We start from the raw sequence: 27,975 nt of genomic DNA on the forward strand, positions 1-27,975 counted from the left end.
CACAAGGCACAAGGCGGGTACAACATGGGTCAAAACTATAATCAACCAATAAGATTACAGGTATAGCCACTTGGCTGATATTGGTCCGATAGTAGCAGGGGAATATGGATGACATCACTAATCTTGGTCAATAATCTATAGCCTTAGTGTTGTTTTTAGTCTTAGTTTTAGCAGTCTTAATCTTAGTAGTCCTAGTCTTGGTCTTAGTGGGTGGGAAAAGATGGTCACCTCTAATGGGATAATGGCTTATTTTTATAGGAAATCTCAAAGGTGTGTTGTTGTATGTAAATATGGCCACTTGTGATTTTAATCTTTTTTAGATGTGCCTCCAGCCACAGTTTTGCTGTGTTCTCATCTTCTGCACTACCTTGAGGGCCCAGCCCTGTCCAACTGTCTGTAATATTTCTACCTAACTTATCTGTCTGTGATAGTGAGGGTCTCACCTAGAGTCCGCATCTCCATATGCCCCTCTCTTCTCCATAGCACAGGACCCTTGTCCAAACTGATGTAATTTTGCCACATGGTATTGAAAAAGTTAATTCTGCACAAACTGAGCTCATAGTTTCATGAAAATCAAAGAGTAAAGCCACAAACCTGAAGGAGGAATTTGGGTGAGTTTTCATTGGAAATAAGAAGGGCAAAACCACAAACACAAACACAAACAAACAAAAAGGCTCCTGGTTTCTCCGGGAGGGGAATCCCCAAAGTCAAATTTCCACAAGGCCTCTGGGTTCTGAATTTTTCATGGATAAGTAAGACATGGGAATTGCTCAACTGTTTAGTGGCCACCTTTTACAGGTGACTCTGTGGGTTTAAAATGACAAATCAGAACTCCAGCTCTCCAACCCATTTATTCAGCATGTATGATTTACAGGAAATAGAATTTAAAGAAAAACTGGTTTTCTTGGCATTTTTAATTTCTGGAGCATTTTTAATTAACTCCCTTTAGTGAGATGGGGTGCTGCATTCCCTGCTGCCCGAGGAAACTATCTCTTAGGCCAAAGTCCTTAGTTCACTGCCTATTCTGATTTAATTCTTACCAATATGGCTGACCCCTCAACTCTGTTCTATCTCAGGCCCTTTCCCTAGCTAGCTACCTTATTCATAAGCTTTACTAAATAAGCTTTCTTTATATTACAACACTGATGATTATAGTGTTTTGGGGGGTGTCGAGACAGGGTCTCACTATGTAGTTGAGACTGACCTGGAACTCACTATGTAGCCCAGGCTGGTCTTGAACTCACAGCGATCCTCCTGCCTCAGCCTCCCAAGTGCTGGGATTACAGGCATGCACCACCACACCTGGCATAACACTGATGATTATAACTGTCCATAGAATACAGACTCCATATATTGTTCAAATTCATTTAAGATTCTTCATTGAAGTTTTTCTTCCTTTCTTTTCTTTTCTTTTCCTCCCCTTCCTTCCTTCCTTCCTTTTTTAAAGAAGGGGTTTATTTTATCTCATATGAAGAGTCCTTCTTGTGTGCGCATGCTGGTCAAGGTCTGTGTTAGCCATGACAATTAAAATTGAACAAAATAAATGTGATTTTGAACTTTAGGAGGGATGTCATCTTCTGAGGAAGAGAGTCATTACAAACAAGTCAACAGGAAAAGTAGGAAATTGCAGATGTCTTGTGAAGGAAAAAACTAGTCCTGAACCACAGGGAAGGCAGACTCTGACTGAGGGTTTAGCAAAGCATTTCTTTTTTTCTTTTTTCCCCCCATTTAGTTTATTGGTCCATTTAAAGTAAACAATACAGTTACATTTATCATAGGGATCTTGTACCTTTACATGATATGTCTTGGTTCTTGTTTTTTCCCCATACTCCTGACCTCCCTTCACCCCCTCACCCTTCCCTATTTACAAAGACTTTGTTTCCTTTTTTTTCATTTTTTATCTTCCCTTATTTCCTTTCCCCTCTCCTTCCCACATTACCTTTAGCCATTTTCTTCCTATGCACACTCCCAATTATACCATTTGAACCTTTTTTACACTTTTAGTTTTTCACACCAGAGAAACTATTCAGTATTTACTCAATTGTGTCCTATTTATTTCACTTAGGAGTATAGCCATTTAGCTATAAATGTGCATCCATTTAGTTATAAATGATTCTAGTTTCTCATTCTTTTTTTTCTTTTTATTGAGCATATTGGTACAATCTAAGTATACAATACAGTTACATTCATCAATGGGATTCTGTACCTTTACATAATAGGTCTTGATTTTCATTTTTTTCCCCTTGTCCCTGCCCTCCCTTCACCCCCTCCTCCCCTCCCCATTTACAAACACTTTATTTCCATTTTTTCAGTTTCTCATATATTTTTCCTCTCCCTTATTACCTTTCCCCCACCCTTCCCACTTTCCCTACACCTTTAGCCCTTTACTTCCTATTTCACATTATTAATTATCTCATTAGGATCCTGTGTACTATTATAGTTTTTCACACCAAAGAAACTATTCGGTGTTTCCGTTAAAGAAATCTCTGTATGAACATTAAAAATAGGGAATCCTAAAATAAAACTAAAAAGGAAAGTAAAAGAGAAAAGGCAATGATATAACATTAAAATAATCCTTAATTTTGGAGATGAAAATGGTCCCTGAACATATTTAAATTGCTTCTTCCTCTTATACTCTTATCTTATTCTTTTTTTCATTATTTAGAGAATACTTTATTAGTTTCTATAATCAAACCCACGTACATGTGACCTTACATATTTAGTGCGATGTGTTACCCCTGTACACATGGAAAAAAAATTAAAAATTAAAATTAAAAAATTAACATTTCTAGACCAATATGGCTGTCCATTTCTGTACAATGCCAACTCAACACAGTAAATTGGGATGACTTTTTCCAAAGTTATATTTATATAAAAAGACTAATAATAGCAGTATGTTATGAATCGATAGCAGCAACAGCTTTTCCAGGTTCTGCAGTCATCTGAACAAAATTATAGACATTCAGCACATTCCATTAAAAAAAAAAAAACAAAGAAAAGAATAATACCCAGAAAACAGCAAAGTTCTGTTGCTGTTGTGGTACCTGGCACCATTTTTTTTATTAGCATCTTAATCATCATTGGAAAGAGAACATTCTAGAGTAATATCATTAAATGTAGCTCTGATAAAGCACGGTCCCTACTATGTATCATAAAGCACGTACAAGATATTTTACATTCATAGAGGTATGATACAGTACTGTCCTACATCAATAATACTAGGATCAGTTTAGTTTCTCATTCTTTATGGCTGAGTAGTATTCCATTTTATAGAATACCATGTCTTCTTTATCCAGTTTTCAGTTGATGGATATTTGAATTGTTTCCAAATTTTAGCTATTATGAACTGTGCTACTATAAACATGTGTGAACTTATGTCATTGTGATATGATTCTTTAAAGTCTTTTGGAAAGATACCCAGCAGACTGATAACTGGGTCAAATAGAACCTCTAATCCTAGTTATTTAAGGTATCTCCATATTGATTTCCACAGTTGTTGCACCAGTCTGCATTCTCACCAACAATGGAGAAGGGTTTCTTTCACCCCATAGCCCTGCCAGCATTTGTTATTGGTTGATTTCTTGATAGCAGCCATTCTTTCTGGGGTAAGGTGGGATCTCAGTGTTTTCATCTGCATCTCTTGAATTACAACTGATGTTGAACATTTTTTCATATGTTTATTTGCTGCTTTTACTTCTTCATCTGAGAAATGTCTATTCATTTCAGATGCCCATTTTTGAATCAGGTCTTTGTATTTGGGGGTCTGATTTTTTTTTTTAGTTCTTTATATATTCTAGATAATAGTCCTTTGTCTGAGGAGTAGCTGGTAATTTTTTCCCCCATATTGTAGGTTGTGTCTTAGCTCTATTGATAATTTCTCTTGCACTGCAAAATTTTTTTCATACAATGAGAACCAAGTTGTTTATACTTTGTGCAAGTTCTCATGCTGCTGACGATTTGTTCATAAGGTCTCCTATGCCAGTGTCTTTGAGAATTCTACCTAATTTACTTTCCAGTAAGTTTAGTGTTTCTGTTTGATGTTTAGATCTTTACTCCACTTGGATTTTTGTTTAGTGTATGGTAAAAGATAGGGGTCTAGTTTTAACCTTTGGCAAGTTGAAAGCCAGTTTTTCCAACACCATTTATTAAAAAGGCTGTCTTTCCTCCAGTGAGGATAACATTACCAGCATAATGTTTCCTCCAGTGAGGTTGGCTCCTTTGTCGGTGTTGTTTCTGCATCTTCTAATCTATTCCATTGATCCTTGGGTGTTTCTTTGCTGGTACCATGCTTTTTTTTTTTAATCACAGTGGCTTTGTAGTATAGTTTCAAGTTGGGAACTGTGATACCCCCTGCCATGTCTCTGTTGCCTAGAGTGGTTTTTGTCTAAGTCTCTTCTGGTTCCAAATGAATTTTTGGGTTGTTTTCTCAAGTTCTGTGAAATACACTGTTGAAATTTCAATAGGGATTTCACTGAATCTGTACAAAAGTTTTGGAAGTAGGTCCATTTTCATTATGTTGATTCTTCCTACACAAGAGCAAGGGATGTCTTTCCATCTTCTTTTATCCTCTCCTATCTCTTTTTTCAGAGTGCTGTAATTTTCAGTGTAGAGGTCATTTGTCTCCTTCATTAGATTGATTCCTAGATATTTCATTTTTTTGAATGTTATTGTAAAAGAAATTGTTTCCCTAATTTCTCCCTCAGTGAGTCTATTATTTGTGTACAAGAAGGCTATTGATTTTTGAGTGTTGACCTTGTATCCCACTGCTCTACTGAATCTGTCAATTAAGTCTAGCAGTCTTTTGACAGAGTTTTTTGAATCTTCTATGTAGAGTATCATTCATCAGCAAACAGTGACAGTTTAACTCCTTCCTTTCCTAACTTTATTCCTTTTATTTCTTTTTCTTGTCTAATTGTTGTGGTTAATATTTCTAGAACTATATTGAACAGGAGTGGTGACAATGGACATCCTTGTCTTATTCCTGATTTTAGCATGAAGGTTTTTAGTCTTTGACCATGTAGAATGATATTGTCTGTTGGTTTTTCATAGATAGCCTATATCAGGTTGAGATAAAGACCATCTATTCCAATTTTCTGTAGGGTTTTTATCATGAATGTGTGTTGAATTTTGTCAAATGCTTTTTCTGCATCTATTGAGATGATCATATGGTTTTCATCCTTAATTCTGCTAATATAGTGTATTATATTTATTGATTTATGTATGCTGAACCATCCTTGCATCCCTGGGATAAATTTGACTTGGTCTAGGTGTATGATCTTCTTGATGACCCCTTTACTCTGTTTGCCAGTATCTTATTGAGGATTTTTGGGTCTATGCTTGTTAAGGAGACTGGCCTATAGTTCTCTTTTTTGGTTGGGTCTTTCCCTGGTTTTGGAATCACAGTAATACTTGCTCCCAAGAATGAATATGGAAGTATTGCTTCCCTTTCAATTTCACTGAAGAGTTTAAAGAGTAGTGGCAATAGTTCTTCTCTAAATATCTTTTAGAATTCAGCAGTGAAGCCATCAGGACCTAGGATTTACTTTGTTAGTAATGTTTTAATTATATTTTGAATTTTGCTGAATGTAATTGGGTGTTTAAACTTTTTATGTCTTCTTCATTCAACTTTGGAAGTTCATATGTATCTAGGACTATGTCCATTTCTTCTGTATTTTCAATTTTATTAGAGTATAGGTTTTCAAAGTAGGTATTGATGATCCTCTGGATTTCTGATGGATCTGTAGTGACTTCACCTTTTTCATTCCTAATTGCATGAATCTGAGCCTTTTCTTTCCTTTTTTGATAAGATTTATTCTTTTGAAAAACCAACTCTTCAATTCATTGATTTTTTTGTATCATTCTTTTAGACTCCATTGCATTAATTTCTGCTTTGATCTTTATAATTTCATCCTTTGTACAAGCTTTCAGTTTGTCTTGCTCTCCTTTTTCTAGGAATTTAAGATTAAGTATTAGGCTGTTTATTTGAGTTCACTCTGTTTTCCTAGTATGGGCACTTACTGACATGAATTTCCCTCATAGAACTGTTTTCATTGTGTCCCATAGATTCCTGTATGTTGTATTGGCATTATCATTAAATTGTAGAAACTGTCTAGCTTCTTCTTTGATTTCCTCTGTGACCCAATGGTTGTTCAGCAGGTTGTTACTTAATTTCCATGTATTTGTGAAGTTCTTGCAGTTTCTTATGCTATTTTTCTCCAGTTTAATTGCACTATGGTCTGATAATATACAGGGTATATCTTCAGTTCCTTTGAATTTACTTAAGCATGTTCTATAAGCTAGCATGTGGTCTGTTTTGGAGAATGGCCTGTGTGGGGCCAAAAAGAATGTATATTCTGATTTTGTGGGATGCAACACTCTGTAGACATCTACTGAGTCCATTTGTTCTAAGACTTGTTTCAGTTCTGTTATTTTGTTGATGACTTTTTTCTAGATGGTTTGTCTATTTGTGACAGTGGAGCATTGAAGTCCCCACTATAATTGTATTAGTGCTTATTTCATTTTTCATATCCATTAATATTTGTTTTGTATAGTTAGGGGCATTAGTATTGGGTGCACATATGTTTATGATTGTCATTTATTCCTCTTGTATTGTTCCCTTTATAAGGATGTAGTGGCCTTCTTTGTCTCTCTTAATTAGTTTTGGTTTGAAATCTATTCTGTCTGCAAATAAGATAGCTACCCCCACTTTTTTCCAGGCTCCTGTTTTCTGTATGGGGGATTGAACTCAGGTCCTTGCACTTGCAAGGCAGGCCACTGAACCACTGAGCTAAATCCCCAGACCCAGGCTCCTGTTTTCTATCCTTTTACTCTCAGTCTATGAATTTCTTTGTGGATTAACTGGGTTTCTTGTGTACAGCATATTGTTGGATTTTGCTTCTTAATCCATTCTGCCATCCTGTTTCTTTTGATTGGTGAATTGAGGCCATTAACATTGATGATTATAACTGTTATGTATTGGCTTTTCATTGTCATGTTATTTTCCTGTTGTTGGTTCTTTTATTTATTTATTTTTCCCTCTCTCCCTTTAGTTTCTTGTCTTACCTGGTATGTTTGCTCTGTTGGCCCTTATGGAGTTGTGGTCTTCATTTTCTTTTTCCAGGATATTTTTTAGAAGTGTTCAGAGTGCCAGTTAGATGTTCATGAAATTTCTCAGGTGTTATTTGTCACGGAAGTATCTTATTTCCTGATCCATTTTGAAAGAGAATTTTGCATGTTTGTTTTGTTTTTTTGTTTTTTGAGACATGGTCTCACTATATAGTTGAGACTCACCTGGAACTCACTATGTAGCACAGGCTGGCCTTGAACTCACAGCAATCCTCCTGCCTCAGCCTCCTGAGTGCTGGGATTACAGGCATGTGCCACCACGCCCAGCTTCTAATAAATTTTAACTTGATATATGAGCGATGTCTTACAATATGAGTAGTACATGATGCCAGCTGTCACATGATCAAAACTAAACCAATAGTTCTCTCTCTTCCTCTCTCTCTCCTTCCTCCCTCCTCTCCCCCCTCTCTCCCTCTCTGCAGGATTGAGGGCAATCATCTCCCAACAGCAGAGGTTATGGAGGAGATCTCATTGCCAGAGGTATTTTAAATGAGATAATGGAGATGTGTAAACTGTAGTAAACAGTGCAAAGTCTTGTAGAAAACTCCACCTGAACGAGGCCAGTGAAATCTGTTTAACAACAATGCAATGTCACATTCCACAAAATACTCAAAAGGAGGCAAAAGCAGTGTCATTCAATAGCTTCCGTGTTAAAGGTGAATGAAAAGAAAAAGATTCCATCAAGCCACTAGATAGTAGTGATTATGTGAGTAACGGTGAAAGTCGTCCTACATAGTACCCCTCCTCTCATCTCCTTCACACCAGCCACGAAGGTTTCCAAATGTAAATACAGTTTAATTTGCTTATTTGTCTTTGTGTTTTGTATTTCTTTACTACTTTGTATTATATTAAAACACTGTAGCCATTTTATGTGAACGTTTTTGGGTTGTGGAATGAATCACCTGAGTTTCCATTATTTCTTGTGGGGAAATTCACCTTGATTTATAGGTGCTTTGGATTATAAGGGTGTTTCTAGAAGGAATTATGCTCAGAAACCAAGGTTTTAGTATTCTGTTAGAAGTAGGAAGAAAGTGTCTTTTCTCCATTAATGTGCATGTTTTTATTTTATGGTACTCTATAATTCAAGCATGTATTACTCTAGAAATATGCTGCTTAGATGTTTCATGACTGTGTCTTCGGTTTTGTCTAGTGGCTCATGTTCATTTGTGGTCATCACTTCATGGCATTTTGAGTTTTTTAATGTGTATGTGGTAGGGGAGTGGGAATCAAACACAGGAAATGGTAGATGAATATTCTATCACTGATCCATAACCCAACCCATATCACTTTTCATAGCACTCAATGGGAAAAATACAACACAAAAGTTAAATTACCAAAAATATTTGTTGTTAAATCAACTATTCATTGTACTGATGACTGTCTGGGTAATGGTAAACTTTTTTGCAGGGTTGCAGTAAGCATTCTTATGCACGTTAGATGAGTATGAAATGGTACTAACTATATCATTGTACCAGCTGTGGCTAATTCTTGCATTCCCCATCAGTGGTGGTGAGGCTGGGCATGGCATTATGAATTCATTTACACTTCCTTTCCACAGAGCCCAGTACCAGACTACCTGAGACATGCCCTCAGTGGTAGCTGATCCTCCTTACCACAGCCATTGCTTAATTTCATAACACTGACATCAGTTCCTACCTTCTAGTTTGGTGTCACTTTTGCAAGTGTGTGGGTTCTGGAAACACTGTTTTTTTGTTTTGTTTTGTTTTTGTAGACCTGACGTCTATGCTGTCTATTGTGGATCCACTGAGGTTTTTTGTTTTTGTTTTTGTTTTTTGAGACAGGGTCTCACTATGTAGTTCAGTCTGCCCTGGAACTCACTGTGTAGCCCAGGGGTTGGTCTCACTATGTAGTTCAGTCTGCCCTGGAACTCACTGTGTAGCCCAGGCTGGTCTCGAACTCACAGCAATCCTCCTGCCCCAGCCTCCCAAGTTCTGGGCTTACAGGCGAGCGCCACCATGCCCAGCCTTGGGTCCACTGAGTTTTAACACTCTCTAAATCTCACCATGGGGGTCTGGTCTGTAGAAAGAAACTTTTGCCCAACTTCTCGAGAGTAAAACCCCAGCCCTACTCAGCCAGAGCCTTGTGAAGCCTTCCTCTTCCTGATTCCCACTCAGCCCCAAGTTGATGGCCAGCGGCGTTCTACTCCAAAAAGAGGAACCACCCCAAGCATGATGTTCGTTCTCTGCTGACATGAACCCTGACCTCTACATGGAGACCTCTGCTGCTACCCTCTGCCTGTAAACCAGACTTCTTCTATATCAGCACTGGATGCAATGATATCAAACATGTGCCTCCCCTCTGAATGCCACTTGGACCACTGGCCAGCAGCCAGGGGGTCTGGAGCCAAATCCTTATCGCGTTCCTGAGTCTGACGCCAAATTCCCCCTCTTCCCCATAAGGCAAAGGCTGAGATCCTCCATGTGTCGAGACTCCCTGCTAAGGTCCTCTTCTTCAGCTACTGATGTCCCACTTGCATATTATTTGTATTGATTTGAACTTTCAAGCAAGTAAAACTTGTTTTGCTTCCAAAAGCTGCTTCCTGGATGCCAGAAGAGGGTGATGTCACACGCTTTTACTACAAGAGGAAGTGGGACTTGATTCTTATGCAACCTCTCCTTTTGATTTATTGTCTTCTGTCCACAGTGCAAACATTTTAATCCAAGTTAAAGACTTATTTAAAATCATTTTGATGATGCTAGGCAAGCACCTCTGAAAATTTAGACAAGAAAAAGACAAAGATTGATACTTTGATGGTTTTCATACTTTAAATTAGCATATTAATCTATCTTGGATATGTGGAAATACTGTGGCATTTGGTTTACCAAAGAGGCCATTCAGTACGACAGTAATGTGGACAGAAAGTGCTACAGAACATAACAGCATGAAGAAGCAAGTGATTTGCTGCCAAGCTCACTCCAGGCTCGTTGGCCCAGTTCTGCAGTGGAAGAGAAAAGCAATGCAATTCCCTAACCCTGTTCCACCTTCTTGTTCTTCTGCACAGAATGATGCTCCCAACTGCCACTTTTTCACTCCCTTTCCCAACCTCGGCATTTCCAGGTTACAGCTGCCCTTCTGGCCACCGGCCGCCTGGGGACACATTACGCAGGCACCAAAATTCTGAGGAAAGAAGCCACTGGCCCTTTAGGAAATGTTATTCTGCATTGTCACTTGGAACACATCATTGACAAATTCTAAGTGTTTTCATAGCTTATCTTAGAAAGGAAAAAAAAAGTATCAAATTGCACATTGGGAACTTTTCAAAAAGAATATTATCACACCAAATCACTGGCTATGTTGACAGAACAAGATTTTTTGTTTCCATAAAATCACAGCCCTTCCTGTGAGGATTCTGAAGCTCAACTTGGTTGCTAATGGGAAGATTCTGGCTACAAACCCCTACTCTCTGACCTTTTTCATATTTTGGGGTTGAAGTCTGAAGTCGAAAATGGGACAGTTAGTCACAGTTTTTATTTCTCAAAGCACAGATAGTGTGCTCAAAAGCATTAAAAAGTAAATGATTTTTTTTTTAAAAGCAAGTTTTGAAAAAATTTTAAGAGCCTTTCTGGCTTGAGTTAAAAGGCTTTCAGTGGTAGAGTGCTTGCCTAGCATGCACAAGGCCCTGGGTTTGATCCCCTAGCAATGAAGACAGAGAGAGAGGGAGCGCTCTCTTCCATTGTTTTACTATTCACTTTGTCACCCTTTATTGCCCTGCAGCCTGTGAGTAACAAGTTTCCCAGTTCACTGTTTCCACGTTAGTTACTTTCCAACAGTCACAACTTAAAGAAGAAGAAGCAGATGTTGGCTCAGCTTTCCAGTCCATGCCCAACTTGTTCCAAGGCAGAAATGGCACGGAGGAAGGGCCTGGGCAGAGGAAAAGGTGATCAACCCATGGCAACCAGGAAGCAAGAGTGAGGGAGTGGGGAGGGACAAGAATACGCTTTGCTAGGCCACACCCCCAGTGACCACCTCCAACCAGGCCCCACCTCCTACCAGCACATTGGGCCAAGAAGTCATGAGTGAGGTTTTTCCACCTATGAGTAAAGCCCCCATGATCCATCGGTGTCCAAATGCCCCGCCTTGGAACATGTGAGTCTTAGGAGGGACATGTGGTCCAAATCATAATGTTCCCATGCAGCAGTGATGTTTCTTAAGGACAGAGAGCAAAGTATACATTACCCTATCCTCATGGTGTGGTCAATTTTAGATATTGATCAAAATCTGGCAGTGTCTCATAAAAACGCACCAAACACCTCTGTGCCTTGCACCCAGGTACATAATAACTACTGCCTTGGGCCTGGCATGAAAAGCAGCTTTTCCTGGCCATTGTTTTGAGCTGGAATTTTCCCAAAGGTTGGTATACAGAAGTCTCTGCCCTCAGCTGGTGGTGCTATCTGGAGGGGATGAGAACTCAGGGAGGCAGGGCCTAACTGGAGGAAGCCACTCCCTCTGACCCACCTCTCCCTCCACACCACCCTCTCCTTCCTGGCAGCCATGAGACGGGCAGCTCTCCTCTGCCACACCCTTCCTCCATGATGCCTCTGGTACTTTGTCATAGTAACAGAAAGTTGATGAACACACTCGTTTCTGGATAAGGGTCTAAGTTGATTTATGTTGGTTCATGTTTTCAAAGTACCTCACAAGTAGGCTGTGGACACATCATTAGCTAAACAGATGTATCATTCCTTTTCATTTCTCTTTAATCCATCTGATTATGTCAGGAGAAAATTTCAGTTTTGTACTGCTAAAGTTTGTCACCTCTCTTCTTATGAATGATGAGAGAGAGAGAAAGAGAGAGAGAGAGAGAGAAAGAGAGAGAGAGAGAGAGAGAGAGACACCCTAGGCTCAGAGTGTTTAGTGGGAAATTCCAACTTGTTCAAATTTAATAAAATCGTTAGGCTTTTCTTGTGATTGGTTTTATAATTACCTTATATTTCTTACAAATGACCTTCAAACAGAATAATGGTAAAGTATATGTCAGCTTGCTTGAGAGAGAGAGAGAGAGAGAGAGAGAGAGAGAGAAATTAATGAAAGAAAGAAAAAGAAAAATCCAAGTAAGATTAGACCAGATGGTCTTGCTAATTCCTAGGAAACAGAAGATGTTTCTTTAGAGAATAAAAACTCAGCCAGAAGATTCTAGGACTAGAATTGGTACTTCCCTCTTATTCTGAGTACAAATGAGCTTCTAGGGAAACAGAGGTCCCTCCATGAAGAGACAACACCTGCCATCTTGCTCTCAGGATCGTCTGAGAAGGATGATGAAGAACTGTGCTGTAAAATAACACAGCGAGTCACCCATGAAGGGACAGTGCTGGCTGCAGTCCTCTGTAGTAGAGGAAGAGCTGCGATCACTGAGGGACAGCTTAGGGAGAAGGATGAGCTGTACAGACTGCCATCTTTGTCCGTTCTCTGTTACTGTAACAAGTACCTGAGATAATCAAGTTATAAAGAGGAAAGGTTTGTTTAGGCTCATGGTTTTGGAGGTTTCGTTTATGGCTAGCTGACCCTGCTGCTTCTGGGCTTGTGGCAGCCAGCCGGTTGTAGCAGAGTGCTTGGTGGAGCAGAGCCATTTGCCTCCTGGCCCTCAATTCAGTGATACAGTAATGCCAAAAAGCAGTTAAACATTCTGGATCATTTGAATGCTCACTTTCTACCTGAGGGAGGCTGTTTATTTTTTGTGATCCCGATGTCTTCTAAGGGTATTAAGTATCATTGTTTTATTCACATAGACTAATAAAAAAAGAACAAATGTGGGCCAAGTGCATAAGTAGTGCTTTTTTGCAGCAAGTGAGAGACAAATGATGTCCGAGTATAACATCCACTGTAAGAAAGCTGGAGGCTCCACAGCAGAATAACCACAACATAACTGTAGAAGCCCCGTGTCGCCGCGTGGTCTACACCAGGCTGAGCAGCTCCACTCGGTCTGGCCCAGCACCCAGGACCATGATCACTTCGTCACGTGTCTCAGTTATGTCCTATGTTTGCAGACTACAAAAACGGATTCTTTCTAACTCAAGCAGTGGAGAAATGGCTGGGATGGTGCATGACAATGCAAAATAAAGGAACGGAAAAAATTCCTGAATAAAGCAGTCTCGAGAAGAAGTACACCGGGGCTCTCTGGGATCGCAACACCAGGAACTCCTGGATTAGCACACTGGGGGCTGCCAGCAGTGACTCAGCCCTGGGCTTCCGTCTGTGCCCATGTGTGCTAGAGCCAGCGCCTGGCTCCATCTGGGTCACACGCTTTTTATTTGGCTCCAGTGAAGGGGAGGCTGTTTGGGACTTTAAAATGTTCAAGACCTTCCGATGCCTGATGGGAAGGGGAAAAAAAAAGTTACATGTTCTCAAAATGTATGCGAGGTAGCAAGGGACCTCAAATGTTACAAGGTCTGAGGGACTTAGCCCTCCTAGGATAGAGGAGTACATGGGAACTATGGGATCTCTACTTGTTTTGGGGTGTGTGTGTGTGTGTGTGTGTGTGTGTGTGTGTTATGTCTTGATTATTTGAGACAGGGTCCTCTATATAATTCAGGCTGGCCTTGGACTCATAGTGATCCTCCTGCCTCAGCCTTGCGAGTACTGGAATGACAGGTGTGTGACACCATGCCTGGCAAAGACCACCTTTGCACAAATGTAGGTGGAGATGTGCTAATTTGGTAAGAATCCTACCCAAAGTGCTTACACATTTGACAGCTATATTTACGATGATCTTTATGCTACCAGCCAGAGTTCCTTGTCTATGCTGGTTCTAGGGTGTGCTTAACTCCTGGGAAAATACAAATATCAACCAAATATGTTCATGGAAGGCCTGTGAAATACCACAACACCCAATTCAGGGACGTGAATCTAATCGATAAGTTACTGGTTGGTAAATAGCCAGATAAATGAACTTAGGTAGTGTAATTAAATGCCATGATATAGCTTATTCCATAATATAGAATTAGGTTGTCATTAACAGCAAACAGTCGGCCAGGCATGGTGGCATATGTCTATAATCCAGCACTGGAGAGGCTGAGGCAGGAGAATCACAGCGAGTTCAAGGCCAGTCTGGGCTACCTAGTGAGACCCTGTCTCAAATAAATAAATAAATTAATATACAACCAATTATGAAAGTGATTCACAGGGTTAATTTAATTTGGACTCTAGTTATAACCATAAGTTGAAGAAAGGCTTAAATTAATTCCTCAAGATGTATGTTGTGAGGTATAGGAAACTATCATGACATTGTCCAGATGTAGCTAAGGCTTTGAAGACACCTTCAAAGGCCTCACAGACACCTTCCTGCCCTCAGGCATCCACACTGTCAACCCACTGCAGTCCCAGCCCTCCTACTTCATCATTCAAAACATAATTTCAAAGCACACTCCAGAATCTGAACAATTTGTGTACTATTTCTACCCTAACTGCCTTTCTTTTTAATTTTTTTTTTTTGAGGCAAGTTCTTGCTAAGTTGCCCAGCTGGTCAAGATCCTCCTGCCTCAGCCTCCTGGTGTACATGAAGCGAAGACTGTGAGCTCTTCAACACAGTGGTTGGGAGGAGAGACAAAAAGGATAATCTTTCTTTATTAAAATTTTACTCTCCCAATTAAGGGAGGCAGCAACTGAATCAAAAGAAAAACAAAAGAAGCTAAATCTTGACTTTTACGCTTCCTGTTCATTTCAGGAATTTTAATGGATAGGGTTTCTTTTGTTTGTTTGGGTTTTGGTTTATATACCTAGTCCCCGCCTTCCTTGAACTCACTATGTAGCCGAGGCTCGCCCGCGACATGGTCATTCGCGCTTCTCCAGAGATTGGCCTACAGAGGGCGCCAGATCCCTTCAAATAACTGAAAGAAGGGCGGCGCAGCCTGTGACGTTTACAAAGCAAGCAGAACAGTTTAATGACAACTAATAGAAAGTTTACATTGCCACATTGTCAGAAAGCAATCTGGGAAGATGCCAGAGGCCTTGCAAGAGCTCCCCTAAGGAAAGGAAGTGGCCCCGTTTTTCAGGTGCAGGAGGAAGCCAGGCTGAGAGATGCCCAGGCCCAGCCTGCCTGAAAGAGACCCGGTGGGGTTGAGCCGCTGCAGAGCCCAGGGCAGGAGCTCGCTGGCCCAGGATGGGTCCCAGCCACACTTCCTGTGGGAACTGGGGACCTGAAGCGAGGACCTGTGGGGTCTGCCAAGGGACTGAGACTGACAGCCCCTTCAGAGAGCTCTTCCTTGCTGAAAGGAGCTCTGGGTTCCACATTCACCGTGTGCAGCCCATAGGAGCTGGTAGAGTCTGAAGTACAAAGGAGATTTTTAATTTTGTTTTTTAAATAGGGTCTTGCTATGTGGTTCAACCTGGTCTTGAATTCACTAGGTAGCCCAGGCGATCCTCCTGCCTCAGCCTCCCAGTGCTGGGATTACAAGCTGGCGCCACCATTCCCAGCTCTCTTGAGAGCTTTTGACTGAGCAACAGTTGAGGCAGTTTGGGTAGGCCAGAGCTAAGCTCCCTGTGGAGATTCAGATCCATTCTCAGTCAGCATCCAGCAGAGTTGAGATTCAAATTTCTCAAGGAAAAGTGGGACTCAAAGCTCTACAAAAGCTGTGACACATATCTCATCTCTAGGTAAGATGATTTCACGTGGTGACAGTCCTTGCTCTTGTCAGTTCAAGGTGGCCTAGTCACTGTATCATAAGGTCCAGTGGCTAAACTTTAAACAAAAATCAATAACGGGCAAGGAATGCATTCAGGAAAACAGACTCTTCCTTCAACTTGATCGATAGATCAGTGTTTTGGCAGAGTAGACAAAATACCTATTTTACCACAGAACTGTCTCAATTAAATGATTAATTTGAAGACTGGGTCATGCTATGGAGTCCAGGCTGGCCTTGAACTCACTGTTTAGCCCAGGCTGGCTTCAACCTGTGTCAATTTCCTGCCTCAGCCTCCTGAGTGCTGGGATTACAGGCATGCACTACCATAGCCGGCTTAGCAGGCCAGTTTTGAGGAGTCCGTTATGGGGAAGTAGGCACTATTTCTGAGCCCTCTTTTCAAGAGAACAGAAGATTTATGGGATGTCCCAATTTTTAAAAAACAGTGATAACTAATTAAAAGAAGTGTTTTCGATACTGTGTAGGAATAAAGGAAACTTGGAGCTGATCTGTCCCAGGTGCTGCTACTGGCAATGTGTGGGAGTGGGGCAAAAACAAAGCTCAGGGTCAGCCTGGTGGTGCACACCTATTGATCCCAGCACGCTGGGAGGCTGAGGCAGGAAGATTGCAAATTTGAGCCCAGCCTTGACAATTTAGTGATTTAGCACGGCCATGTCTCAAATTGAAAGGGGGGGGCATGAGTTCCATCCTCAGCATGGAGTAGGGGACACAAAGGTGACAGCATCCTGCATGCGACACAGCTGGTGGATGACAGCCAGCCACACACTACGCATAATCCAGTGTCTCCTACCCGCACCTTTTCTCAGCCTCTGTCACTCACTGCGGAGGGATCATTATAAAACCCTTTTGCATGCAAACACAGTACAGTTCTCGTTTAGAAACCATAATACACCGCTGCAACTCAGACTGGCAGGGTAGACACACAGTACCTACACGTTCTGAAGGCAGTGAGAGTTGGGGTGGAGGGCTTCTTCCCAGTGCCTGTCGAAGCCCTCAAATTAAAACTGGAGGCTTGGTGGGAAAGGGGGGGCTCCGAGGAGGACAGAGGAAGTAGCAGTAGGGGAAAGTGCTGGGCTCCTCTCCCCAAAGAGGGACGCAGCGCAGCAAGGGAGCTGGACTTGTGGCCCTGGGGGGACAGCAGAGAGCTCCCGAGGCCGGTTCCGAGCAGGACTCCCTGCACACCAGGGCGGAAAGGAGAGAAGGCGCTAACCGGAGAGTAGGTTCCTGGTTCCCAGGAAGCCGGGGGCCAAGTGTTTCCACAATCACTTCCGGGGTCAAGCGTTCACACATAGTCACTTCCGGGGTCAAGCGTTCACACATAATCGCTTCAGGGGCCAAGCTGTGTCTGGCTCTGCCATGGTGAGCAAGGGGGACGTTATGTAAGCCACAAGGGAAGGCTGTGTCCTTCCTCGCTGGACATCATTTTCCAGAGCACGAAAGGGTGTGGGGCTCTCTTAACCTTGGGGTAAAATTCCATGTTGTGAAAACATGAATACGGGTGCTAGGAGTAGGTCGGGCTTCTGGCCAGCCTCGGGCTTTTAAATCCAGGGTGGACTCACCCCATCAGAGGAGGGAAGGTTAGAAGCCAGGGAGCTCTGGGTCTCGCTACTGCCAGGATCGCTTTGCCCAGAGCCCGGGGTGGGTGGAGTCGGAAGGCTGCGGTGAGTGGATGACCTCAGCCCGGAGGGTCAGGGGAGCAGCTGCACAGCTGCAGCTCACAGGTGGCAGCAGGAAACCCTGGAAATGGGAGCCATTTTAGAACTGGGGAATCGGGAGCCTATGTGGGACAGAGATGTCATGGAAAGAAAAGGTCCCGGAATCAGCAGATGGAAGCTACGGGAAGGTAACGTTTTTCCTTTAATTCTGTCGTCTTGTACTCTCACTCAGCTCTCTGGTTGATGTGACCAAGCAGGTCATATTTTTCTTTATTGCAGTAGGGTCTCATTGTGTAGTGTAGGCTGCCCTCAAACTCCTAGTGATCCTCCTTCCTCAGCTTCCCAAATGCTGGGATCACAGGCATTTGCCGCCATGCCTGGCAAGGGGGTCAAAAATGTTACACTGTTTACATAAAGGATGACATTCTTTGTGTGGATGTCGGCACCAGGGAATGCTTGTAGGTTAACTTCCTGTTTCATCAGCTCCTCCTTTTGTGGAATTTGACGTTACTCTTTAAATAAACTTTGTTGTCCGTATTGTACATTCTTAACAGTTGAGGGCTGTCTTTGAAGTAGACATGAAAAGTATCACCCCAACTCGCTGACCAATGTATCCCAGAAAATTTAGAATAACAAACACATCCCCATGTTAATAGGAGCACAACTCAAAATAGCTACATCTTGGAAATGGCCTATATGTCCACAGACAACGAATGGCTAGAGAAGATGTGTTTATACATGGTGGGGTGCTACTCTGCCATCAGGAAAGATAAACTTGAGTCATTTGTAGGAAAATGGATGCAGCTTCAAACCGTAATGTTAAGTGAAATAAATGTGACACACAAGCTCAACTATCACATGGTTTCTCTTATATGAAAAACCCAAAATATAAATAAAAAGCAAAATGAAAGATAGACAATAACAGGGCCAGGGATTTAGCTCAGCGGTTCGGTGGCCTGCCTTGTAAGCGCAAGGACCCAAGTTCTATCCCCGGTACCAAAAAAAAAAAAAAACCAAAGATAGATAAAATAGCAAGTAGAGAGAGGACAGATCTTTCTCAGACGGGAAGGGGACCAAGGGATGTGGGGAGGGGTGGATGAAAAAGGAATTGAGATGAATTATCTCCATGAACCAACTCCACACAAGGAATGTAAACATTATGTACTGCAAACGGGCTAATAGAAGAAAAGCAACAAAAAATTAAAATAAAATAAAAACACAATAGAAAGGCTCTCCCCTGGTCTTCCTATTGGTTAGACCACCTTTCAGCTTAGATTGCAGTCATTCCACCAAATTAGCTGTTCACCTGGCAATGGAGGACATTCCACTAAAAAAAAACAAAGATACTGGGCTGGGGGTTTAGCTCAGGGGTTCCACTGCCTGCCTTGCCAGCGCAAGGATCCAAGTTTAATCCCTGGTACCAAAACAAAACAAAACAAAACAAAAACAACAAAGATACTCTCAATTTGAGTCATGTATTTAATTTCCAGGACAGCACTGGCTCACACAATTAGAATATGAACCAGATATCATTTTAAACATTGTGGAATTAATGTAGTCATATGCTTTGTTTAACTCAGTATATCTAAAATATCATCTCGAGTAGGGATGGTGGCACACCCCTCTCATACTAGCACTTGGGAAGCTGAGGCAGAAGGATTTCAAGTTTGAGGCTAGCCTAGGCTATATAGCAAGACCCTATCTCAAATGAAGAAACAAACAAAATTTTTACTATTTCAGCATGTAATCATACAAAAGTACTGAATTTTATATTTTTTCTACGTTAAAAAGTCTTAAACCCCGGACACATTCAGCTATTTGATCTTCAGGGGTGGGGGGGCAAAAACAAGTAGAGGAAAGACAGATTCTGTAATAAGTGGTGCTGGGAAAACTGGATCTCCACATGCAGAAGATTGAGTTTAGACTCATACATCTTACCATGTGCTAAACTAAAATTAAAATGGACCAAAGATATAAATGTTAAAGCAAAAACAATCTGCTGAAGATAAAGTAGCTACAACTCTTGAAAAAATAGACATAGGCAAGGACTTTCTGAACAGAACCCCAATGGCTCAAGAAACAGTACTGAGAATCAACATCAAATTATCAAGTTAAAAATCATATCAAATTAAAAGGCCTTTGCACAGCAAAGGCAACAACCAACAGACTGAAGAGACTGCCTATAGAATGGGAAAATATTTTGCCAGTTGCTTCTCAGATAACACTTACATCTAGAATATATAAAGAACTCAAAATAATTAGACCAGCCAAAATAAAAGACCCAGTCAAAAAATGGGCAGCGGAAATGAATAGACACTTCTCAGAAGAAGTACAGGTGCCAAAAAATACACGAAAAAATGTTCAGTAACACTGGCCATTAGAGAAATGAAAAGCAAAACAACACTGAGATTTTATTTGTCATGGTTTGTGTCTAGATGCCCCCCCAGTGCTTCATGGGATCATAAGTGGAACTTTTTAGAGGTGGCTGAATCTGGAGTGTGTGATACTAGGATCAAGGGTGTATGATTATTAAACTATTCTACTGATTGGTTTGAAATAGTTCTGGGTAGAATTAAGGGTGCCCCCACCCTGGGTGTGAGTGCTACCTGCCCTAAGCATGGGCAGCCTGGGTAGCATATAAGGGACAGAAAGAGGGTCACTCTTTGTAACTTGCTGCTTCTTTACGACTTTGCTGCTTTGTTGCCTTCTGCCTGCCATGAACTATTTCTCCTCTGCAATGTCCCTCTGCCTGCCACCCTGCCTTGGAGCCAGCCACCTATGAACTAAAACGTCTACAAACTGAGCTAAACTTTTCCTCCTTGAAGTTTGGGTATCAGGTATTTTGTCTTGGCAATGGGAAAAGTAACTAAGACACTATCTTACCCCAGAAAGAATGGCCATCACCAAGAAATCAAATAATAACGTGCTGGCGAGGTTAAGGGAAAAAGGCACTCCAGGACATTGTCGGTGGGAATGTAAAGTAGGACAGCCACTGTAGAGATTCCTTAAAAAACTAAAACCAGGGCCAGGAATGGAGCTCAGTGGTGCCACCGCCTGGCTTCCAAGGGCAGGGTCCTGAGTTGGACTCCTGGTACTAAATAAATAAATAAATACTAAATTAAAAAACTAAAACTAGAAATTCCATGTGGCACATTTCTTCCCCTTCTAAGAATCCTCCCAAAAGAGTTGAAGTCATCATATTACAGTGATACATGCATACTCGCGTTCGTAGCAGCACAACTCATAATAGCTAAACCTTGGAAACAGCCCATATGTCCATCAACAGAAGATGGCTAAAGAAAATGTGGTACTAAGTGTGACTGTGTTATAAAGGATAAACTTGAGTACTGTGTAGGAAAATGGATGCAACTCAAGACCATAATGTTAAGTAAAATAAATTAGACACACAAGCTTAGATATAGGATGGTTTCTCCTGTATAGAAACCCAAAATTTAAATAAGGAGCAAAATAAAGGATAGATCATAGGAAGTAGGGAGATCTTTTTCAAATAGGAACAGGAACCAGAGATGGAGGAAGCAAGGAGGGATGGGAGGGGAAAAGGACAAAAAAATTAAGATGTGTTCTGTACACAGACTCCTCATGATGAATGCAATCATTATGTACTGTAAACACAGACTAATTTTAAAACACATTAATAATAACATAAAAAAATCTTAAAACCCACGCCTATATTTTATAGTTCTGTCACACTTTAATTTGGATTTGCTACTGAAATAAATCCGGAAATACAACCTCCAAAAATGCCACTTTGCCACAAGGATTATTTTGAGCTGAAGGCAATTGAGAATCATCAGAGGAAGAGTTTTCTGCCATCCTCCTATCTACCTAAAAACAGAGCATCAGTTCCTCTTCATGAGGTCCCATCCTCCACACCTCCCCACACCAATGGGAAGAGCAAGCAACACAGGTGAGTGTGAACGAATAAACCTCACAAGAATAGCCCTTATCTTCTGTTCAGTCCCTATGTGTTTCTACTCACCTCTCTGTGATTTACCATCCATCCCTTGAATCCCAAGCCCCTTTTCTTTGTTAAAATGGCAGATAAGCCCCCAGGTCTAGCTGCCCCCTAGAGTTTTGCCTGCTTTATTCGTAGTAAGGATTAATAAACCAGGCACGCATCTTTGGTTGGTTTATCTTTTTATTTCATTTATTTATTTATCTTTTCAGTATCAGGAATCGAACTCAGGACCTTGCTCTTGCCCGGCAGGCCGGGCACCACTGAGCTACATTCCTGGCCCTTGTCAGTTTATCCTGCAAGGCCCCAGGGACTGAATTAAGAAAGAGAAGTTTTTCTCTTCTCAACACTACTATTTGAGCACTTCCCCGTCACAGTTGGTCACTGGCTATGTGTCAGACAATGTAGTTCTAAGAGAAAGGTATGTAGAGTCCGTCTCTAATTGACACTTTGTTTGTAATAAAACTCATTTTTGTGCATACAGCCCATTATTGCAGAAATTTAATAAAAACACAGGTCCCTTTTAGCAAAGAAGAGCACTCAATATCTTAACTGAGTTTAAAATATCACATTTTTACTTTCTTGAGGATTCCAGAGCTGAGAAAAGGGCCAGCCAGTCCTTTCCAGACTTTCTTCATACTTTGGTCCTGAAAAAGCCATGACCAGTAGCTTTCCAAAGTAGGTGGAAAAGAGCCGGAAGTTAGCTCAGTGGTTGTGCCACCTGCCTTGCAAGAACAAGGACCCAAGTTCAATCCCCAGTACCCGCCCCCGCAAAAAAACTGGAGGAAAAAAAGTCAATCTCAACTCAGATATTATATGTGGCCAGGCATGGTGGTACACACCTGTAATCCCAGCCCTTGGGAGGCTGAGGCAGGAGGATTGCCATGGGTTTGAGGCCAGCCTGGGCTACACAGTGAGTTCAAAGCCAACCAGAACTGCATAGCAAGATACTAAAAAAACAAAACAAAAATAAAATTGTATGTGGTTTTAATTTAAAAACAAGTAAACAAAAGAAGACCTAAGTCCACATTGGAGCCAGATTTGTACCTCACTTCGGTTTTCTATTCTGCAATCAATGGTGGTTTCTAGCAGTGCTTTTACTCAGGATCCAAGGTGGTGAAACTCTTCAGAGTCCAGCCAAGATAACCACAAGTTCTGAAGTCAGTTAAAAATATGTCATTGCACTATAAATAGTAAGATGCTCCATTCAATGGCTTTAATTACTTCACATCTTGGAAACAACACATAGGTTTGATTAAAGCATAATTTGATTTGTTACAATCTAATCGAGAGCATGTGTTTGGGCACTTACTATTTCCTCAAAAATATAAAGCTGTGTGCTTTATCCCTTAGGATATTCCTTTTGAAATTTATGCAAATATTCATTGCCTAAAGTCCAAGGCTAGGACTGGGTATGAAAATCGGCTGTCGTTCTTTTCCTCCACCCCAGTGGGCTGGGCAGAGCACGCCTTAGACCTGCACCTCTGCTCTCCCTCCCTGCTGCGCCCAGCTGCGGCCCTCACGGCCTCACAGGAGGACGGTGTGTCCTTCTCCTCAGCCCATCCTCACCCCGAAGGAAGTATTTTTCACTGTTTGTTTTACAGCCAAAGTGACCAAATTCTCCCCCAAAGGGCCCAATGGATGTCACGAGGGCATCGGTTAAGGGTTTGGTAACCGAGTGACTCGGTGGATGAACACGGCCTTGGCGTGGGATGTGGGCGACTAGCAGGTTCTGAGGTTGGAATCAAGCTCCAGTTCTGCGCCTTGAGTGTCGTCCAGAGTCCTGTTCCTCACGGGAAGACTTTCAACTCTTCTCTGGAAGTTCATACAAACATCTGCAGAACGTTCTGGACTTCTGGAGCTGTTGGAGGAGTTCCTCGGAGGGCCTGGAGGTCTGGCAAAGTCTGGGCAGCTCTGGTTTCCTTATGCTGCCACCTCAGGACGGCGAAATTTCCCACAAGCTACTGCCTGCACAACCTGGCAATACCTAGAAAACTGTGTGAGCTCCACGGAAACTGAAAACACCCCACTGTGATGCCTCCAGCCTTCTTCCAGTCCTGACTGTGTCCCAGGGTTTTAATTACCATCCACAATCCCTACTCAGACCGTGCCTTTGGAAAGTCTATGCTCCTGGAAATTGGATGCCTCCTTTTTTCACTTTTCTGTTAAGGGCTGTGAGTGGATTCTTGCAAGATGAAGGACTAATATGTACAATGCACAATGGAGTACTACTCTGCCATGAAGAGAGTTACACGTGAAGCATCCTTAGGTAAACAGATGCAACTGGCATCCATAATATTAAGTTAGATACACGTGCTTAAATATTGCATTGCTCCTCTTAGATGAGAAAGAGAGAGCGAGCAAAATAGAAGATAAATACAGAGCTCTTTTGCAAATGGATGGGAGAACAAGAAACAGGGGGATGCAGGAAAGAGAAGGAAAGGGGATGGGAAAAATAATTAAAGGGAAACATGATGAAAATTGAACTTTTCGCAAATGGGAAGGGTCCAGTTGTTGGAAGGAGCAAGGAGGGACTGGAGGGGAAGGAGATGAAAGAAAAGAAGTAAGATGCATTCTGTATGTGTACCAACTCCCCACAATGCATGTAATCATGTACTGCAAGTACATACTAATAATTTTTTTAAAAGCACTAATATGCAAAGTAGGCCTGCACACTGTTAATCGAGAAGCAACACGATCACCACAAACAGTCAACAGACAGGGACCCGCAGATGCCCGAAAGCCAAGGACTCTGTGAGCTGCTCGGCAACAAGGGAGCCCACATCCTGGTCTGGCCATGGCTTCAGTCCACTTCCTGTGTAGCTGTGAACCCTCCCCAGCTTCACTGGGCAGAATGATCAAGTGACTATGCCACCCTCGCACAGAGCGGGACTGGAGCTAAGAGCATCGTCTTCAGGAGCAAAGGAAAGGCAGAGCGTGACCATGCCAGGCCATCCATGGAGCTGCATGTGAGGGGTGATGGGAGACACTCATCTCTAGAAGGGGTTGCATTTATAGAACCTGAAAATTTATTACTGAACCAAAAAATCAGGAGAAAAAAGGCAATAGAGGTATTCATTCTTTTTTTTCCAAGTACTTAGGAAAGTCACTAATAAGAGTAATTTCCTTCCATGAGAAGTTTTCTAATTCTGCTTTGGCCCATGTTCTTGAGTAAAGAGATAGAGAATGAGAACAGATTACCTTTTAAGCAAAATTAAGGGCAGTTGCATTTTTCTTTCCATCATTTAATTAATATAAAAGCTGCATGCTTTATTCCACATTATCTAATAAAGGAGTGAGCCCTCAAGGAAAGATTAGAGCAGTGCATGATTTATTTCAATGTAAAGATGGCTCAGAGTAAAAAATCATAGCAATGCAACTCACCACATGAGTAGACTAAAGGATGAAATGACGTGGATTTCTCATATATATGCAGAAAAGTGTATTTGAACTAATTGTGGAGGGAACCAAGGGATAGAAGGAAGGCAGTGGAGGCGGGGGGACATAAAAAGAATGAAGACCTTAGGCCTGGGGATTTAGCTCGGTGGTGCCATGCCTGCCTCACAAGCACATGATCCTAAATTCAATCCCCAGTACCAGAAACAGCAACAACTACCATGCAAAAGAATGAAGATGTGTTATGTACATACACCAACTGCCCATGATGAATGGAATCATTATGTACTGAAAACATGTACTAATAAAACATTTTCAAATTGCAGTCTTTTTTGAGGGTACTGGGGACCGAACTCAGGACCTTGTGCTTGCGAGACAGGTGGCAGAACCACTGAGCTAAATCCCCAGCCCTCAAAATTACTATCTTTCAAGTGAATTGTTAACATTTCAGACAGTTATTTGCTTAATAAGCATTCTTTTGTCATATACTATCTTGTTTGTTTCCAATACTATTCTTTTATATATAATGCAATGGGCTAGAAAGTGGATAAATAAACCTCTAGGGAAGTGCTGGTTTGCTCACTACAGCTGGTTCTTTGTAATCATGGAAAGCTCCAAAACAAAAAAGAGCCACCACTGCTCTGGGGAATGAAAAAAAATAGGAAGAACAAACAAACAAACAAAAACTGATTGTGAAGTCTTGAAAAAGATGTTTAGAAACTCAGAAATTGATAAAAGATGTCTTAACTTGCTAAACTATAGCAGCAAATTCAGTATTTATTGGGAAAATATTATAATTTAAAGTTGAGAATAAGATTAGGATGCCTTTTAAATCATTCCTACTTTCCATGTGATAGTACAAGTTTAAACCAATAAAATAAATCAAGGGAAATGAAGGATACAAAGATCAGAAGAGCAGGAGTAAAAAATAAACTCCATTGTCCTTTCTTACAGACGATGAAATATTCACAGAAAACTCATAAGTGATTCACAAAATATAACTATTAACCTAGGAATTAATGTAACGGAAATGCGTAACACTTCTAGGAAATCTTTAAAATTCTATGAAAGTAGTATTTTCCAAATTTTACTGCACATACTAATCATCCAGAAATCCTGTTATTCTGGCTCAGTAGTTCTGCAGATAGGAAGTATACATTTCAAAACCACCAGGTGGGCCAGGGATTTACCTCAGTGGTTCCACCACCGGCCTCGAAAGCATAAGGTCCCGAGTTCAATCCCTGGTACCAAAAAAATGTATCACCCAGGTAATACATTGGTTGGTAGGCTGCACTGACTAACATGATCATTTGAATGAAAAATAGACAGAAGACATGAAGACATGTCCATGTGGAGACACACCTCACTATTGTAAGGATTCTGTTTCTTTCCACACCAATCTATGATTTTAATTTCATTCCCACCAAAATCTCAAGAAAATCTGGGAACAGGAGACATTTACTTAATTTACAAAGGGTGGAGGGAGCAACTTTTTAGGGAAAAAGAACAAACTGAGGGAAAGGGTAATTCTGCTATCATATTTTAACACGTGTTTAAATAAAATGTGCAGGAGGCCATTGGTTTGGGCTGAGCTTCTACACTGGGCTCTACAAACCAAACCAAGATGGAGTCACTCCTGATACCACAGCAAGGCCAATTGTTTATCTGATCACCTGAGAAACCTGGAGACGAAAAGACAGTAGCCAAATTCCCAGACAAATCAGCTTTAAACAGCCAGCATGATAAAGAAGTCTCTTCTGCTTTAACTTTTAGAAAGAAAGCAACTTAGACATAATTTTGTCTTTTGACAAACACATAACAAAACCAAGGAAATTTTGAAACACTACCAACAACTTGGCAATAGCACAGGAACAGACAGTAAAACAATGGTAAGAGAATAGGGCATCCAGAAAGAGAACTCATGAGCTTGATTAATGAAAGAGATAGCAGCAGTGCACTGCAGAAAAGAGAGATTGTTTGATAAATGTTGTGGGCAAAAGTGGCTTACCATATGGAGATGATAAAATTAAATCAGAACTGAACACAGAGCAAAGTACTCGCTGTGGTTCATGTTTCTTGATCTTGAACTCCTGATTCAGAGACAGAAAGCTAAGGAGAGACAAACTTTAAAGCAAGTTGACTTCCTACCACTCCTTTCTCCTTCCTCCCTCCCTCCCTCTCTCACTCTCTGTCCGTTACTGGGGATGGAGTTCAGTGCCTTCACCATGAATTACATCCCCAGACCTTTTTCCTCTTCTTTTATTTATTTTATTTTATTTTATTTTTTTGTGCCAGGGATCAAACTTGGGTCCTTGCGCTTACGAGGCAGGCCACCGAACCTCTGAGCTAAATCTCTGGCCCTTATTTTATTTTTTTTGAAAGAAGCTCTCTCTAAGCTATTAAGTTGCCCAAGCAGGGCTCAATTCCTTATCTTGGCCCTGTCACTCATAGGAATTTCTCTGTAGTTCTCACGATGGGCCAATCCAGGTATATGGACCTTAGCACTTGGTATTGTGAATTGTCGAAAAAATATTTTTTCGACCCTCATAAATATTTTACTATGAAGTTGGAAAAACCCACACAAGCAGCTGATAACCACATGCAGGCTTAACTACACCCAACGTTTGGTTATTAAACCCCACATATCAGCAGCTGCATTGTTCATAAATTTGATTTTCATATCTTTGCTTTCATTCGAGTTCGCAGTGAAAATATTTGAATAAGTCCAGGTCACGGACACCGCTCTCAGATGAATCATTAAGCGATTTTGCACAAAGCTGACAGGGACTCATCGATTGATCAACAATGCTTGGGCAAGTCACTTCCTGAGTCCTTTCCTGTGTATCCGCACTGTCTGTAGCTGCAGTCCCGGCCTGACCTCCCCGTGTGTCTTGGAGCAGTACCAGTACTTGAAGGTCTTCACAGCAAAGCTCAAGAATTCAGCACTGAGTCGTGATTCCTCCTGGCACAGCATGGGGCTTAGTCCAAAGGCTACCAAACGAGCTTCTACCATACAGCTTTTCATAAGTTACGGCCGCAATAAAATGATATATTTTTTAAAAATCTATTATGACTGGGGAACCTTCCAGTTTTTAAAAAAATGCTCAAACTTAGAAATGCTGGGATCAATTCGTCCATTTCCCATACACCCCCATGTAGAGACTTT

Source organism: Fukomys damarensis, unplaced genomic scaffold (genome assembly GCF_012274545.1).
Source record: "Fukomys damarensis isolate Sample0158 unplaced genomic scaffold, DMR_v1.0_HiC HiC_scaffold_15, whole genome shotgun sequence".
NCBI classification, from domain to species: Eukaryota; Metazoa; Chordata; class Mammalia; order Rodentia; family Bathyergidae; genus Fukomys; species Fukomys damarensis.